Raw genomic sequence first — 17,259 nt, forward strand, 5'->3', positions numbered from 1 at the left:
TTTCCCAAGATGTTAGAGGGGAGTAATCTCAATTAAGGAAATGTTTGTCAGAGAACTAAAACAATTATGTGTTCAGGATTGTAAGTGAAGTTGATTTTAAAGCCCAGACATTTGAAACTACAAACTTCCTTTGTAGCAGAAAGGACATGGATAGTGGACCCAGACAGTCCTGTGTTGGAAACTTTATCACTTACTGACTTGGTCAGCAACCGTATACTTCCCAGTCCTTCAACTTTTTCATCAGAAGACTGGTTTTTGGTGCTGGTGGTGAAGTTCTAGGAGAGGAGCCCAAACCTTGCATGTGTGGGGCACGTGCTCTACTACTGAGCCACATCTTGTTTTCATCTCATTTTCATTGTCCTCGTCTGACGTATTCTAAGATGATTATGAGGATCAGTGACCCAGTGTGCTTTTACAGTACTTAGCACAGTTCTCTACCAGAAGTAGAACATTTCAGTAAGTGCTAACTGTTACTAATTTAAGTGTAGAAGTAAAATGTTGTATGGAATTTTCCAATATTAGGCCAAATAGGTTTGCCAAATTGTGAAATATTAAATGTTTTCCTGTTTTGATATAGCATGATAGCTAGAGACCAGAAAGATACTGGATTGGTGAAGAAATTTTCCTTTAGGATAATATAGATTTCATTTTTATTTAACCCTATCCATATACTGGAAAACTGAAGTTGGGTTGTAGGTATGGAAATGATGGTACATGCCTTTAATAGAGCATTCACGACTCTGAGTTCTCCTGAGTGTATATAGTGGATTCCAGCACAGTCAGGGCTACAGAGTGGCATCCAATCTCAAAAGAGAAACAAACAAAAAAGAAAATTTAGTGATAGCGCATATCCTGCTTGTAGTTTTTAACATTTCTGCTGAAATGCCTAGAGGACATCCGCAACAGGTTGTGCAAATCTAAAGTGTAGCTCTTCTCTTCTTGTTTTGTTTTGTCTTATCTGTGACTTAGTATTTTTAGTATTTTTCACATTAGAGTTGAGTGTTATACTTCATTTAAAAACCTCTTGTGATCTTGCTGACTTGATTCCTCTAATCCGAGTCTCACAATTTTCCTCTCTGACTGGCCTCCCTGCTTCTTATTAACTTTGTTGTGCCCTAGGATGAGCTAAGTCCATACTTGTCAGATCTCATCTTCAGTTGTCTCTCTTAGGCCTGTCCAATCAAATTTTGTGTTATAGAATATTCATAGTAGTTAATGCTGTATGTACTGACCTAATTATTGGATGCTAATGGGGTGAGATAATTTCAGTGTTTGCAAAGGCCAGGACTAGCCCTGATAATCAATAACAAATATTAAATGACTTGCTGAAGTATGTAACTAGACGATTAAAAGGTTTAGTGGTTAATTCTAAAATTAGATAAATTCATTGATAACGTGCTAATCATTGTTATTTGAGAATGCTATTGTTGTAGCATTGATTTTATCTGTCTTTACCAGTGTTATTTTTATGAAATAAATAAAAGTAATTTTTAACTTGTGACTCTTTCCATACAAGCTTTTTTCATACAAGCTTTTCAGAACTTGAGAGTTCTTGAAGGGGCTTAAGAGTAAATTATGAATCTGTATGGTATATGAAATTTACAGTTAATAAAATCTTGATTTTACTATAGAGGATATGTTCATTTCACCTAGTTGTGTAAGGTCTAAAGTTAAAAACATCTATCCACTTTGTCACAACAAACAGTCATAGATATTTTAGTGGGCTACTTGTTCTTTAAAAAAATAATTTTTTGAGAATTTATTGTATGAGTACTATATTTACATCATTTTCACTCCTCTTCCCTATCTCTTCTTGTGTTCCTCCTACTCCTGTTTAAATTCATCACTTTCTTTATTATTTGTGTGTTTGTGTGTATAAAACCTGCTAAATCTATTTTGTATTGTTTGCACATGAGTTTAAGACTGATCATATAGGACTGGATAGCCTATCAGGGGGCTTATCCCTGGGGAAAACAGAGTCTCCTGTCAGCAGCCATTCATTGTCTTTATCCAGAGGTGTGGGACCTTGTGAAATTTCCCCCATCCATGTTATGTCAGTTATTCAAGTCTTCTTTTGCAAACCATACTGTTGGAATTTCTGGGTGGAGCTTCCCTGTCATGACTATAAGGCACTATCTCACATTAGGCATCCTGGTCCTCTGGCTCCTCTAGTCTCTCTGTGCCCTCTATGTTCCCTGAGTTTTAGTTCCTTGGTTTTGCATTGTAGATGCATTGGATGGGTTGTGAACTCTATGGTCACTTACTCTATGCATTTTGATCCGTTGTGCATCTCTGGAATGCAGAAAGAAGCGACTTTGATTGCAGCTGCAGTTATCCATGAGTATAAGGATAAGTATTTAGAATAAAGTCAGAAATTTTATTAGTTTAAGGAAAATGGCAAAAGTAGGTTCTCCTCTGGGTTGAGGGGGGGGGGTTGCCCTCTCTTTCTCCTGGTAGTTAGTTGGGTTTACTATATGAGGCATCAATTCTCTCCTATTGAGCATGTCTTAATCCAATTAGACAGCTGTTGGTTATTCCCAAGCTAAAAGTGCCACTATTGTGACACTGGGAATATCTTGCCAGGCCAAACGTTGTAGTTTGTAGGCTTTATAGCTGGGTAGGACTGTTGATTGCTTTATTCCTTTGACAGTTTGCATAACACCTTCCAGTATTTTGAGAACTTGTCCTCTGGGAGGAGGCTCAGTTCTATCTTGATTCCTTGAAGGTCTGTGTCTGAAGTGTGTGCTGTCTTGCAATAGGAGCTTACTTTCAGGTTCAGGAAGGCAATGACAATAGCTTATATTGTGTTGGTACTCTTTTGGACTACCCCACCCAACAATTTGAAGGGAGATTTCACATAGTGACACTGCAGATTTTGTGTGGCTCTTGGGGAGAGCATTATCACCCCACTTGATGTGTCATATGTAGTACATTTGTATTGTATATAACAAATATTTTTAGTAAGCTTATAAAATGTTTTCTATGGCTTTTTCAAACACCCCTCTGTATTACTCTCTCTTGTCCCTCCCTTATTAAAATCTTCCCTTTTTTTCTCTTTCTCACTTCATAGCATCAGTGTTGTACTAGTCTAGTCTCCTCTCTAGAGCCTGAGTTTGTGGTCACTTCAGATTTATACTCAAATCTAAAGATCCAGAGCCAAGATCTGCAATAAGAACAAACTTGCAGCCTTTGTCTTTCTGGGTCTGGGTTACATTACTCAGTATAATGTATTTTAGTTCCATTCACTTACTTAAAAATGTCATGATTTCATATTTCTTTATAGCTGCATAGAATTCCATTTTGTATATTGCCATATTTTCATTATATATTCATCAGTTGAAGGAATTTTAGGTTGTTTCCATTTCCTAGCTAATATGACTAGATTGGCAGTTGCATAGCTGAGCGAGTATCTCTGTGTAGGATATCAAGTCCTTTGGGTATATGCAAAGAAGTGGTATAGCTGGGTCATATGGTAGATCTACCTTAAGTTTTTGAGAATTCTTCACATTGATTTCTATAGTGGCTGCAGCAGTTTGCAGTCTGTTAAAGGTAATGACAGTTGCCCATCTCTTGTATCATTGCTAGCATTTATTATCGGTTGTTTTCATATTAGCCATTTTGACTGGGTAAAAATGAAGTATTAAATTAGAGGTGTTTTTGGTAAACATTTATTTATTATTTTTGAGAATTTTATACATAAGTACTATATATATATGAATTTTATACATAAATGTACTACATTTACATCATTTTCACCTTACCATCTGACCCTACAATTCTTCCGGTGCCCTGGAGTCTCGTTGAAATTCATGAGCATTTATTATTTAATTGTTATTGTTACATACACACTTATGTATCTATAAATAAATGCAATCTGCACAGTCCACTTAGTATTGGTCATATGTATATGTGTGTAAGGTTTACTACCTGGGATTGGAAAGCCTGTCAGGGTGCAAGTACCTGGAGAAGACTGATATTCTCTTTCTTAGCAGCCATTAATTGTGGCTCTTCATTTAGGGGTGTCATATTTTAGATTTCCCCCATCCCTATTGGCTTGTCAGCTGGTATTGTGCAGGCCTTTTTTAGGTGGCTATATTGCTAAGATTTCATGGCAGTATTAAATAGTGTTATCTATATAAGACTGACAACGTCCTGTCTTATATAGGTGACACTATCTCATACTACAATGTTCCCTGAGCTTTTGATATGGGGATTATGTTGTGGATGTATGTATTGAGGATTGGCACCCCACACTCAGTTTTTATCTGCATTGTTTTTTCTCCTCAGTTCAACGTTATTGAATTTTATTTTTTTCCTTTTATTTTATTTTACAATACCATTCAGTTCTACATATCAGCCACGATTCCCTTGTTCTCCCCCCTCCTGCCCCCTCTCCCGCCCCCCAGCCTACCCCACATTCCCACCTCCTCCAGGGCAAAGCCTCCCCCAGGACTGAGATCAACCTGGTAGACTCAGTCCAGGCAGGTCTAGTCCCCTCCTCCCAGACTGAGCCAAGAGTCCCTGCATAAGCCCCAGGTTTCAAACAGCCAACTCTGCAATGAGCACAGGACCCGGTTCCACTGCCTAGATGCCTCCCAAACAGATCAAGCCAATCAACTGTCTCACCTATTCAGAGGGCCTGATCCAGTTGGGGGCCCCTCAGCCTTTGGTTCATAGTTCATGTGTTTCCATTCATTTGGCTGCATTTTGAATAATTGTATATTTCTATGATGGTTTCTGTCATACGTCCTAATCCTCCAGTTCCACAAAGTGAGACTACATAGTCAAACATATGAGCTTATAAAAGCTGTTCTCATTCAATCCAACACAGGTAAGTGTATTCCTAGATTTTTGTTCCCTTAGAAGCTTCTGTAAATGGAACTGTTTCTGTGACCTCTTTTTAAGAGTATTTGTTAGTGGTAGATAGAAAGCCTACTGAATTTTAGAACCTGAGTTTTATTTATAAAAGTTTTTATTTATAGAAGTTTTATTTATAAAAGTTTTTATTTATAAAAGAGTGATTATTTCTAGACGTTTTCTTGTGGAATCTTTGAGGTCTTTAAATTATTGTATCATCTCTGACTAGAGAAAAATGGTCTTCTTTACCCATTTGCATCCGTTTTATTTTGTTCTCTTCTTGTATTGATCAAAACAAGTTGGAACACTTAAGAAGTTTGTCATTTCTGATTTTAACAGGATTGCTTCCAGTTTTTCTCCCATTTAGAATGATATTGTATATGGTTTATCATATATGGCTTTTATCAGGTTGAGACATGTTCCCTCCTATCCTATTTTTTCTAAGACTTTTTATCATGAAGACATGTTGGGTTTTGTCGATGGTCTTTTTTTGGTATCTATTGAGATTTTTCTTGTGATTCTCGCCTTTGAGTCCATTTATATGATTTGTTAAATTTATTAGCATACATCTGTTGAACCCTCTTTGCATCTCTGAGCTAAATCAAATTTGATTGTATGAGTGATCTCCTTGGAATATACTTATACTCATTTTGCAAATTTTTGCAAATAAATTTGAGAATTTTTGTATTTATGTTCATCAGGGAGATTGGCTTGTAATTTTTTATTGTTGTTGTTGTGTTTTTACCTGGCTTGAGTGATGCAGTAATACTGACTTTATAGAAGTTTAGAATAAACCTGGGCCTGTGCATTTGTATTTGAAGGTTTTAAAAATCTCCCAGTTTGTTTTTGTATCTGCTTAAGTTGTTGGTCTCTTCTTGTTTTAGCTTCGCTGCTTAGATGAATCTGGACTTTTGTCTTTTTTTTTTCTTTAAGGTATACATTTTAAAAATATTTCTTTATAATATTCTGCATTTCTTTGGGATCTCTTGTAATGTTCCATCTCTGATTCTGATTATTTGGATTTCTCTTTGTTAATCAGACTAAGAGTCGATGACCTTGTTTATCTTTTCAAAGAACCAGCTTCTAGATTGGTTGATTCGTTGTATTCATTTCTTCGCCTATATTTCACTGATTTATGTTTTGATTTCTATTATTTCTTTCTGTCCACTGGATTTTACTTTGGCTTCTTCTTTGCTGCCAAATTCTTGAGTTGCATCATAAGTCATTTATTAATGCTCTTTTTAATTTTTGAAATTTTCATGTAGGAACTTTGAGCTATAGATTTCCCTCATAGGACTGCTTTCAATGTTTCTCAGCTTTTTCACATTGTGTTTTCATTTTTATTTAGTTTTGGAATTTTTTTTCTTTCTTGCTTTTCTATGACCTGTTTATCATTCAGTAATGTTTGTTTAATATCCATGAGTTGTTGTGATTACTGTAGTTTTTTTTCCTGCTGATTTTAAGTTTTGTTTTTAAGTAAGATGGATACATTGAGCCATGTCAGTAATCTTGTATTTAGTAAGAATTGTTTGGTCTCCCAGTATATGGTCTATTTTATAGACACTTCCATAAAGTGCTGAGTACAGTGTATATTATTTGTCATCTGATTATGATATTCTATAGATATTTGTTAGGTCACTTATATGTATGATGTCACTTAATTCTGATGTTTCTCTATTTAGTTTTCACCATGTGACCTGTCTATTGCAGAACACTGGGTATTGAAATGCTGAAATTTGAGTTGGGTTTAATTTTTGTCTTGAAGTCCAGTCATATGCACCCATATTTGGTACATATATGTTTAAGATTATAATGTCTTTTTGGCTAGTTTTTCCCCAGATCAGAATGAAGTATCCTTCTTTACCTTTTTTGATTAATTTTAGGTTGCAATATGTTTTGTCATATATTAAGATAGTGACAGTTGTTTCCTGGCTCCATGTATTTGGAATACCTTTTCTTTTCTTTTTTTTTTTTTTGTTTTTTGAGACAGGGTTTCTCTGTGTAGCTTTGCGCCTTTCCTGGAACTCACTTGGTAGACCAGGCTGGCCTCGAACTCACAGAGATCCGCCTGGCTCTGCCTCCCGAGTGCTGGGATTAAAGGCATGCGCCACCACCGCCCGGCTGGAATACCTTTTCTTATCCTTTCATTGAGAAGTGTTTCCTCTTCTTAAAATTGAGGTTTTTATAGAAAACAAAAAACTGGAGTTTATTAATCTGTTACACTACTACTTATATTTTGACTAGGGAGTTCAGGCTGTGGATATTGTTCTGTATGCTGTCGATGTGTTGCTTTGATTGGTTAATAAATAAAGTGCTGATTAGCCGTAGCCAGGCAGGAAGTATAGGTGGGACAAAGAGAGAGGAGAATTCTGGGAACAGGAAGGCTGAATCAGGACTCGCCAGCCAGACACAGAGGAAGCAAGATGTAGAGATACTGGTAAGCTACGAGCCACGTGGCAAGGTATAGAAGTGGGTTAATTTAAGATGTGAGATCTAGCTAACAAGAAGCCTGAGCCATTAGGCCATACAGTTCGTAATTAATATAAGCCTCTCTGTGTTTATTTGTGTCTGAGTGGCTGCGGGCCCAGGTGGGACTGGAGAAAACTCCAGCTACAAATCAGGCCATTGATATTTAAAGTTATTATTGAAAAATGTGGTGTGTTCTACCCTCTCCTAAATATTTTAGATTTGATCTTTTCATGGTGTTCTAATTTCTGGCATACTGTGTTTGTATGTGTTTTTATTTTTTCATATTCTTTGATTAATGCTCCAGTTTCTCTTTCCATTCCACTCCTGGTGTCTATCTTCTTTATCCATTCTATTGGAAAGACTTTCCCTCTGAGTTTTCTGATGGGATTGAGTTTTTCAAGTCCATCTTCATTTCAACTTGAGTTTTCTCTTGTATTTCTGTCTCTATATGGAATTCAGTTTTTAAAATCTGAATTATCATCATTTTATTCAGGTGAATGTTTGTGTTGTCTTGGACTTTACCCAGAGATTTATAACTATCATCTTTAAATTCATTAAGGCATTTGTTTGTGTCCTTTTGAATTCCTTGAATTCTTTATGTTTGCAGTTATTATTTAAATTCTGTGTCCTGGGACTCATTTAAACAATTCTCATTGGCCAGTATTTTTTGGTACTAGTATGTTTTCATGGTGCGGCACAAATTGGTTTGTTATTTCATATAGTTTGGTTTTGTAATGTTATGATGTTACAGTGGGCATGTAGACTCTTTAATTGGTTTTGTGTTGAGTAAGGTGTGAAGAGTTGGTAGGTCAGTCTTTCAGATACACGATTTTGATTTTTGTTTGGAGAGACCAAAAATTCCAATTCATTTGTTATCAAGAAAGTGACTCACGGCTGGATCTTCCTGGACAGTTGAACAAGCTGAGGTCACGTATGCAGGCATTAATCTGTGTTACTCATCAGGTTGTGATGTTGTACAGGATGTTATAGTCTCTGTTAGACATTGGAGTGTGAATGGAATGGTCTGGCAGAGATCTGGAACAGTCACCTGGCTGGGTTGATGGATAAACTTTGTGAAGCCAGCTTTGCCTGGGATTGTAGATGCCATCTGTGGGACTCACTAGGCTGGGCTAGTACATGGATGGCTTTGCTTTTCATTTAATTTGGAAGTTAGGAAGAGGTCAAAAATACTCAAATAGTATTAGAAATATGATTTCATGATTTTTTTAAACTATATTGAGGCCTTAGTTAATATCTGACCATTGCAAGCACATATGTGAAAACTCCTAGGATTTAAGTATTATTTTACAAAGCTATTTACTTCTTTTGATTACATTTTAAAATTGTATTCAATAAAATTTTGGATTTCTGCCTATCTAGACTTTTCCCTAGGAACACACAGTTTTGAAATTAAAAAACAACAAGATGCATAGTCAGGGAGGGAGGAAGAGAGAGAGAGAGAGAGAGAGAGAGAGAGAGAGAGAGAGAGAGAGAGAGAGAGAGAGAGAGAGAGAGTCCTTAGGCATTAAATATGCATGTTAATTAGGAAAAATTATAAAAATATGAAACCAGATGTTACATAAATTATTTGATTCCCAGGATAGCAGTAACTTATACACTGACAATATTTTTATATTTGCATGTGTATATCTATTTTCTATTTCTAGATTTCCCAATATTTATGCAATTCCCGTGAAAATAACCAGAAAAGGAATTGGCAGCCTCTGCTTTGAAATGGTGGTCAAGAATTCTGTATGGGGACTGCTGAGGAAGCCAGTTGTGTGCAGCCTTGCTCTGGGGATGGCCTTCTGGGTTTACTAACTTTGCCTATATTGTGCCCCTTTTCTTCTTTCTTCTTTTCACTAATGGCGTATCAGTTTCTTCTTTGACTAAATATACCTTGTCATTGCATAGCTACTTAATGACCCTTGCAATGTAAGAAATCGAAAATCAAATTGGAATTTAAATGCATATAAAGTGTATGTTTAAAAATAGAAATTAAAATTGCTTAGGATATTTACTGTGTTGTTACTTTTTTTTAAAATTTGAGTACATTCAAGTTTCTTAAAGAAATAGCTGTCATTCTTCAAATAGTAACATCACTGGAGTGTGACTATAGATAAAGTATTATTTAAGTATTTAGTCCTCAAGTACAAATATTTTGTAGTTGAAAGATAAATATTTTTCAGTTTTAAAAGTCATCTGTAGAATAAAGTGGTCTGTTTTTTCACATGACCAAGATGAAGAAGAGACATTTGTTTTAGTGTTAGCAATTGTTAGTTTAACCATAGACAAATAAGGTGTGTATTTTTATTGTCATAGAAACTGCTTGACAGTACTTCTATATTCTCCATATATACAGAGTAATTTAGCAAAGTATTGTTGATAGTTTTTTTTAGATATGACCTAAAAGGTAAAATTAGGAAATACTGCCCAAAATACATAAACCATGAATTATTTTCAATAAAATAAATCTAACTACATAAAATGATTTCTGAATATCTTTTTTTCCAAAAGGGTATGACTTTTGTTATTTAGTTTAGTGATCATATCATGCTGTACTGTGTTTGAAACAGTACGTTCTTCTTGAACCACAGTAATTTTAAGCTAGATTTGTTGCAGTTTTTATATCTATGTTGTTGATTTATACTTTACATTTCATCACTGCACTGTTCCTTTTTATACATATGATGAGTCATCAATAATGCCAGGTTGTTGAATAATAAGGAGTAATACTGTGTAAATACCAATTTGTGAAGGAAAAAGAGTCCATGAATGTGAAGGAGAGTAGGGAAGGATGTATAAGTGTGTTTGCAGGGAGGAAAGGGCAGGAAGAAATGTTGTAATTAAATTATAATCTCAAAAAGAAAACACCAAACACTGCCTAATATTATTTATAGAGTTAGTTTTTTTACAGAGTTCTTTAGTTAACTTGGTTATCCTCAAGAACTTCAGTGTAATTATTTGGGGGTTTATGTAGAAAGATCTGTGTTGAATATGTTTTTGAAGTATATTATTAAAGAAAATACTTTTTTCTTTAGGAAAAGAATATGGAATTAATTTTTAATTTATAAATATTATTAAATTATCTTGATACATCCATATTCTAAACTTCACTTTTTGTTAGTTTCAGAAATATACTTCTGATGGAATTTTGTTTTTCCAAAGTTAGATCACCATTTAATGAATTACATGCTTTTAAAAATGTGGTAATATTTTACTGTGCATTATGATTTCAACAGTTTTCTGTCATTTCAACCTTTATATCATTTTCGTGAAAAATGAAGTGGTAACAGTGATTTGTTTTCATGAGCAAGATCTTTTTGGTTCTCAGCTCTTTTTCTGGGTTATAATGTAGTATACTTGCCAATTTAAAATGTCTTCTGGGAGTTAAATGGGTGATGAAACAGCAGTTAATGAGTAGGCTGAGGCTTCTTTCTAAGAACCTGTAATATTGGCATCAATTATTTCAGTCTGTCCTGCAATTGTTGTTTGATTTAGCATTCCTACTAAAGTAGCAACACTAGAAACTTTTGTATTAATTATTCTATGTAACCGTTTTTCCAATAACTTAGTTCAGGGAGAAATCAGCTTGTCTCTCAGTTTTTGATTCCTCTTCAATTCCTATTTGTCAATAAAGGCAGTGTTTGGTGAAAAACTTTGAAATAAGCTAAAGTTGTCTTCAAACACTTCTGTAGTCCAGTGAAAGTTCTCCTAGAATATGAGCACAAATTTGCTCAACATTTAACGGTTGAATATTCTTAATGTTCTCAGTACAGTATTGTGGTCTATAAAATTAGGTTGTGGGGTCCCTTGGGAATAAAGTTGCCCATCAACACAGTTACTCAAAGGTTACTCATGGTCTCCTTCTACTTCCTACATTCTGTCACCAGATTCTTTTCCTTTCTGTTTTTAACCCTCTTCTCATTTAGCTGAGTCATGCTGGAGTGCTTCTCTGAGATATTTCTCCACAGAGCAGAGAGTTTGCCTCATGGATGACCTGGCTTCTGCTTCTACTGCAGGCATTTTCACACCAAAGGGTAAACAATAGTAACTTGTGCTAGAAATGTTTTTTTTTTTTTCCTTTTAGCTGTTCGCAAGGATGCAGTGTTTTCTTTTTCAGAGTTAGGGAGTTTTGGAGGGTACTAAATGTATGTATGCTTGAGTCTGTGACAAGAGTTCACTTTCAAGAAACTTAAATGCATGTGATAGTTTGCCAAGAGAATGTATATAGCATGGCTTTAGAAATATTTTCCTGGTTATGCTTTTAATGTTCATAAGCTTTTTATATAATGTTTTATCTTTTAGATATTCAATATATTTGTTAAGGCATAGGAAGTTAGTATAAATTTAGAGTTGACAATATCTCAGTATCTGAAGATATAGTTAGTGGCATAGTGTTTACCTTGAGATAGTTTCCTAGTAACTCTGCAAAAAGAAAAAAGGATTGAAGTTCATTTGCACACACCTCCCCCGGCCCCCATAATAACCCATAGTAAGATATACATTTTCAATTACTAGCCAATTTCTACAAGTATAAGGGAAACTGAAACAAAGATTCAAATTATTTTTCTATTAAGGACTTGGAGTGTACTTTGGAATATACTTGGATTATTTTTTTGTTGCTTTGATAAAATAATATGACCAAAAGTAACTTAAAAAGAAAACTTTTTTTCTTGGCTAACAGTTTTCCATAAGCATAGAGACCATAACAGTGGGAGAAACATGGCACCAGGAGTTTCCTAGTGCTCGGTTCTTGGAAGTACTTGGTACATAACAATAATTAGAAATAAGGTGTATTAGACATGCTGTCATGACTTGATTTACTTTAAAGGCATGTTCCAGTTCATTCCATTTCTTCTTTAAGTAGGAATAAAAATTCTCATTTTCTTTTGGGATGGACTTACATTATATCATGGTCATCCATGGTATGATTTTTGTGTTTAGGTTAATAACTTAAAAATAAACAATTTACAGAGACCTTTTCCTTAAAAGCACAAAATTATTTGGGGGAAGTAAAAACCTCAATGGAAAAATACACCAACTCTTTTCTTTGTTACCTTCCCTGAGAGCTGTATTTATACTTGAACCTCTGTCCACTTATCCTATTGTTATCTGTATAGGACTTTATGCAAGTGGTGTATTCTGAGTTACACAGAAGGATGGATGACTCTGTCTTTTTACCCAAGTGAGATATATTAATAGAGAAGATGTTTGAGAGGTAAACAGCTGTGATAATCTGCTTATTTGTAAACTTTAAAATGCCAACTTTGAGGGTAAAACCAATGTGAATGAATTTATTCCACTTGGTTCACAAGTGTTAACAACCAAACTATTTATGGTAACTACTCTTATACTTGAATATTTACTTCTTTTTGTTTGTTTGTTTGTTTGTTTTGTTTTTTTGAAACAGGGTTTCTCTGTGTAGCTTTGAGCCTTTCCTGGAACTCACTTGGTAGCCCAGGCTGGCCTTGAACTCACAGAGATCCGCCTGCCTCTGCCTCCCGAGTGCTGGGATTAAAGGCGTGCGCCACCAACGCCCGGCCGAATATTTACTTCTTAATATGTCCATTTTTACTTTAACTAGATAATGAAAGAACTATTTTCTTTTTGCCAAATTAATTATAAAATTTTAAAAGTTTTTGTTTTGTGTGTACTTGATGGAACCCTTGTTGTTGTGATTGTAGGGAAACAGCCAATCTGAAGTGGAAATGAGATGAAGGAACTAAAAAGATCTATTTCACTTTCTTTCCCTCTCCCTTTGACAAGGGTTATGACAAGTAGTGAGTGATCCCAGTTCACCCCCGACTTTCCACTTTAGCAGTCTTCTAAGCTGTCTGTAGACCTGAAAGGAACAGCAGGAGGCCACAGAAAACCAACTCTTTACGACTATAAGTGGGTTTCTTTTTCACATGTGTTTAAGTTAAGTAAGTTCATTAGGTATTTCTATTTTAAATTGAAATCTGAAACATTGAAATATTTTTTCTTATTTTAAGAATTTTTTGTAGCTAGTCAAGAGTTGACTCATTAAAATGAAAATTGTCATAATCTTTCATTTGTAATGATTGACATGCAGCTACTACCCATTGCACTAATTTTTGAATTAATACAGTTTTAATTATCAAAAAGTATGTGTATTAATGTCATTGATGATAGGAAAGATAATTTCCTATGTTAAGAGTTATTGTTTATTTTGATATTAGTGAACATTGACTAAACATATTTGAACAGTAAATTATTTTAATATGTTAAAACCTCTTATGTACTTCTCTTCAAAATATCACTTATTTTTGGACCCTTCATAGTATCTAACTGAAAGGTTGAAAGTTTCACATGGTCAGAAATAACATTTAAGACAGGAACTGAGGTACACATCAGTGAGAGACCATTTGCTTTGCATGTCCAAAGATTTAGTCCCCAGTATCACACAGTTTATGTATACACATATGTATATATACCTGTAAAAATGTCATCATATCATATGTATATATGTGTGTGTGTCTGTAAACTGTACTAAATAGTTTGCCTAGATACTATTCACAAGCAATGTAGAATATAATTTCTCAAAATAAATAGCCATTTTGTGTTAGTTTTGTGTGCAGATTTTGTAGTTTTCATAAGTAGTGCATCGGAATGATATAGCTAAAGGAGCTTATCAGTCTTAGTTCAGTCCTACATTATTTGACATTAGTCCAGTGAGATTTTACAAGTCTCACAAGTATGGTTGTTACTACTGTTTTATAGTGTACAAGTTTTACTTATGTCCTGTTAACTTCCCATTGAAGTAACTGATTAAAGAATATTGTATACAAGTAAATTTTAAAACCTTGATATTATTTTAATCTGATAACAAATGAGTTCAGGTTCAAGTCCTTTTGGTTGTTGGCTACAAATCTAAACCTGTATTTTTGGGATTTATGAGGATAAGTCCTGCTTTGGCAATCTTGTAGATCCTCAAGAGAATAGTTAAACAGTGATTAATCATTGTTTCTCCACTGAGTGTGCAGAAAAGAATGGAAAAGCGGCATTTCACACTTCTGAAGCAATTAATCCCCATGATCTTAGCCAGGTTTGTCTTGTAGATAAGTCAGGATACAAAACGCTACCTAATTTATCAATGTATGCATGCCATAAAGTATAAAACACACAATTTATTTCATATCATTTATAGTCAAATGTAAAAAAAGAGTGACTTTGCCATATCCAAGAGTGTTTCCTACATTACCTTCATATAAACTAAGTACCGGAGATTACAATGGGATTCCTGTTTACTGTGCACATCTGGTGCAGTCACTATGCATTTTCTCATTCACTTGCTGGCATTTTTAGTGATTGTGGCATAAATCACCTTGCTAATCAGAAACATAAGTGACGGGAAGTCATCTCCTTTTTTTGAACAATGGGAAAAAACATATGGCTTTTTAGACAGTACTTGGCTGTTATACTGTTTATGTGGCAGTATTTTCTGGATTTAGAATTTCATATTAATTGCAGTGCTTTGGTCTAAGACATTAAACACCGAGGGCTTGAGGTCAAAGTATTTATTTTATATCATTTTTATAATGAAAAGATGAAATCCCATGCCTTATTTTTTTTTTAAATTGTAACACAAATTGGGAATAAAAGTTTAAGCTGAAGATGCATTGAAGAAAGTACACATATTTACATGTTGGTGTGCCTGTACCTGCATGTATATATTAGAATACCTAGTTATGTTTTTAATTTTATCTCTTGAAGCAGTTCATTGAGCACAATACAACCACTGTCCTTAAAGTGCTTAAATGTAAGATGAATTGTATTTTGATGATTTTTTTTAAAGTGGGCACTATGTCTGCATATAATTTAATGAAAAAAATCAAAAATTAAAATTTTCCAGTACTTAAGAAATGTATGTGTATATGCAGAGGACCTAGCTCAGACCCATACAGGGTCTGTGTCACTTCAGTCTCTGTGAGCCCCTTTGAGCTCTGTTTAGTTGATTCTGTGAACGTGCCATGTTCTCATGGTATCCTTGACCCCTCTGACTCCTACAGTCCTTCCTCTCCTTCTTCTGCTGGGTTCCCCTGGCCTCACCTAGTGTTTGGCTGTGGATCTCTGAATCAGCTCCCATTGGTTGCTCAATGATGTTCCTCTGATGGCATTTGGGCTAAGCAATGATCTATGAGCATAGCTGAATATCATTAGGAATCATTTCAGTGGCCTACCCCCGCCCCCTAAGTCATGTTTGGTTCTATCCTGGGTCTCTGGCCTGTCCTGCCTCTCGTTCCTGGCCATCCAGTCAGTGTCAGGTATGGGCTCTCACTTGTGTAGGTTTCAAGTTGGATCAGGCATTGATTGGCTACTTCCACAATTTCTGGGCAACCTATACCCCAGCATAGGGTATATTGCAAGCAGGACAGATTGTAGGTCGAAGGTTTTGTGGCTGGGTTGATGTCCAGGTTTCACTGCTATAAGCCTTACTTGCTTAAGAAGATGGCCACTTTGGGGTCAGTATCCCCCATTACTAGGAGACTAGGGTTCAGCTTCTTAGATTCCAGGGAGTTTCCACTGCACTAGGTTTCTACATTGCCCTCCAAGTTCTATTCATCTTTCCTTCCACCTCTAGTACTCTCTCCCTCCACCCCCCCCAGTTTTATCCCTACTGTTCCGTCCCCAAAATATGTTCTATTTCCTTTTTCGTGGGAGATCCATGCATCACCTGTAGAGCTTTCCTTGTTACTTAGCCTCTCTGGGTCTGTGAATTATAGCATGATTATCCTTTACATAACAGCTAATATCCACATATTTGTGAGTACATACTATGTTTGTCTTTATAGGTTTCGGTTACCTCATAATGATGATCTTTTCTAGTTCCATTGATTTGCCTGCCCATATCATGATGTCATTGTTTTTTAACAGCTGAGTAATACTCCATTGTGTCATTGTGCCACATTTTCTTAGGTCCTCTGAATATATGTTATGGTTGTGTAGCTTGGTATTCTTGTGGGACTTCTGACAATGGGAATAGGGAATGTCTCTGACTCTTCTGCTTGCTCTTGAGATCCTTTTCCTCCTACTGGGTTACCTTGCCCAGCCTTGATATAAAGATTTGTGCCCTTGTTACTGTGTCTTGTTAGCCCATGTTAGGTAGATATCCCTGGGAAACCTGATCTTTTTTTTCCTTTCCTTTTCTTTCTTTCTTTCTTTTTTTTAAGGGAAAAGGAGGAGTGGACCTGGGGGAGAGGGGAGGTTGGAAGAGGGGGAGGGACTGGGGGGAGTGGAGGGAGGAGAAACTGCAGTGTAGCTATGCATGTTGAAACTTACCTATAATATTACCTTTGGAGAAGGTGGGGAGGAGTGTTGTGAGTTTGAGACTATGTAGGCTACATAGTTAGACCCTGTCCTTCCAACTCCCACCTAACAAATAGTGAGGTATTAAAAACAACCCCAGGGACCATGGTTCCAGGACCTCACTGCCTTCTTTCTCGGGCCTCTTCTCCTCCTTTCAGCTAAGACAAGCTGGCGTGGAGTAGAAGGCAACTAGTTCTGTTATTTATTGAACATTTGGGGTTCAGTTATAAAGCCAGAACTGCAGCTAGGACCTGGCATGTCGGTGAGGGACCATTTCAGACCAAAATGTACTGTGAATGGTTTTTTTTTTTTTTTTTTAATTAAAGTATATTAAAGATTAAATAAAAAAACCCATCAGAACCCAATCATTAAAATGTATGCTGTTCTATTGGAAGTAGTTGTATATAATCCAACAAATAAAGTATCTAGAATGCTTCTGTGAGCATTCTTTAGTAAATTGATAAGTAACTATTAAAAATATATACTATAAATGGAGATAACATTTGTCTTGCATGAACTAGTATTTTTGTTAAAATGTCAATCATAACAATTTGTATTGTGGATTTGTAGACTTTATAGATAATGGAACAGTATGAATAGAAA

General features: G+C 35.4%; 1 protein-coding gene across 17 annotated transcripts in view; it reads left to right on the forward strand.

Moving 5' to 3' along the window:
- The window catches only part of Tbc1d5 (TBC1 domain family member 5), a 451,848-nt gene that overhangs the window by 105,484 nt on the left and 329,105 nt on the right, over positions 1 to 17,259 (forward strand). For 12 of the 17 annotated variants that reach the window (XM_037199956.1, XM_037199955.1, XM_037199958.1 and 9 more), the window contains one exon: positions 11,259 to 11,366. The exons of the other annotated variants lie outside the window; for them this stretch is intronic. The gene's annotated coding sequence lies outside the window, so the exon portion shown is untranslated. The remainder of the gene's footprint in view (positions 1 to 11,258; positions 11,367 to 17,259) is intronic. 17 annotated transcript variants of the gene reach the window in all.

This window comes from Peromyscus leucopus, chromosome 16_21 (assembly GCF_004664715.2).
Source record: "Peromyscus leucopus breed LL Stock chromosome 16_21, UCI_PerLeu_2.1, whole genome shotgun sequence".
In the NCBI taxonomy this organism is placed as follows: domain Eukaryota; kingdom Metazoa; phylum Chordata; class Mammalia; order Rodentia; family Cricetidae; genus Peromyscus; species Peromyscus leucopus.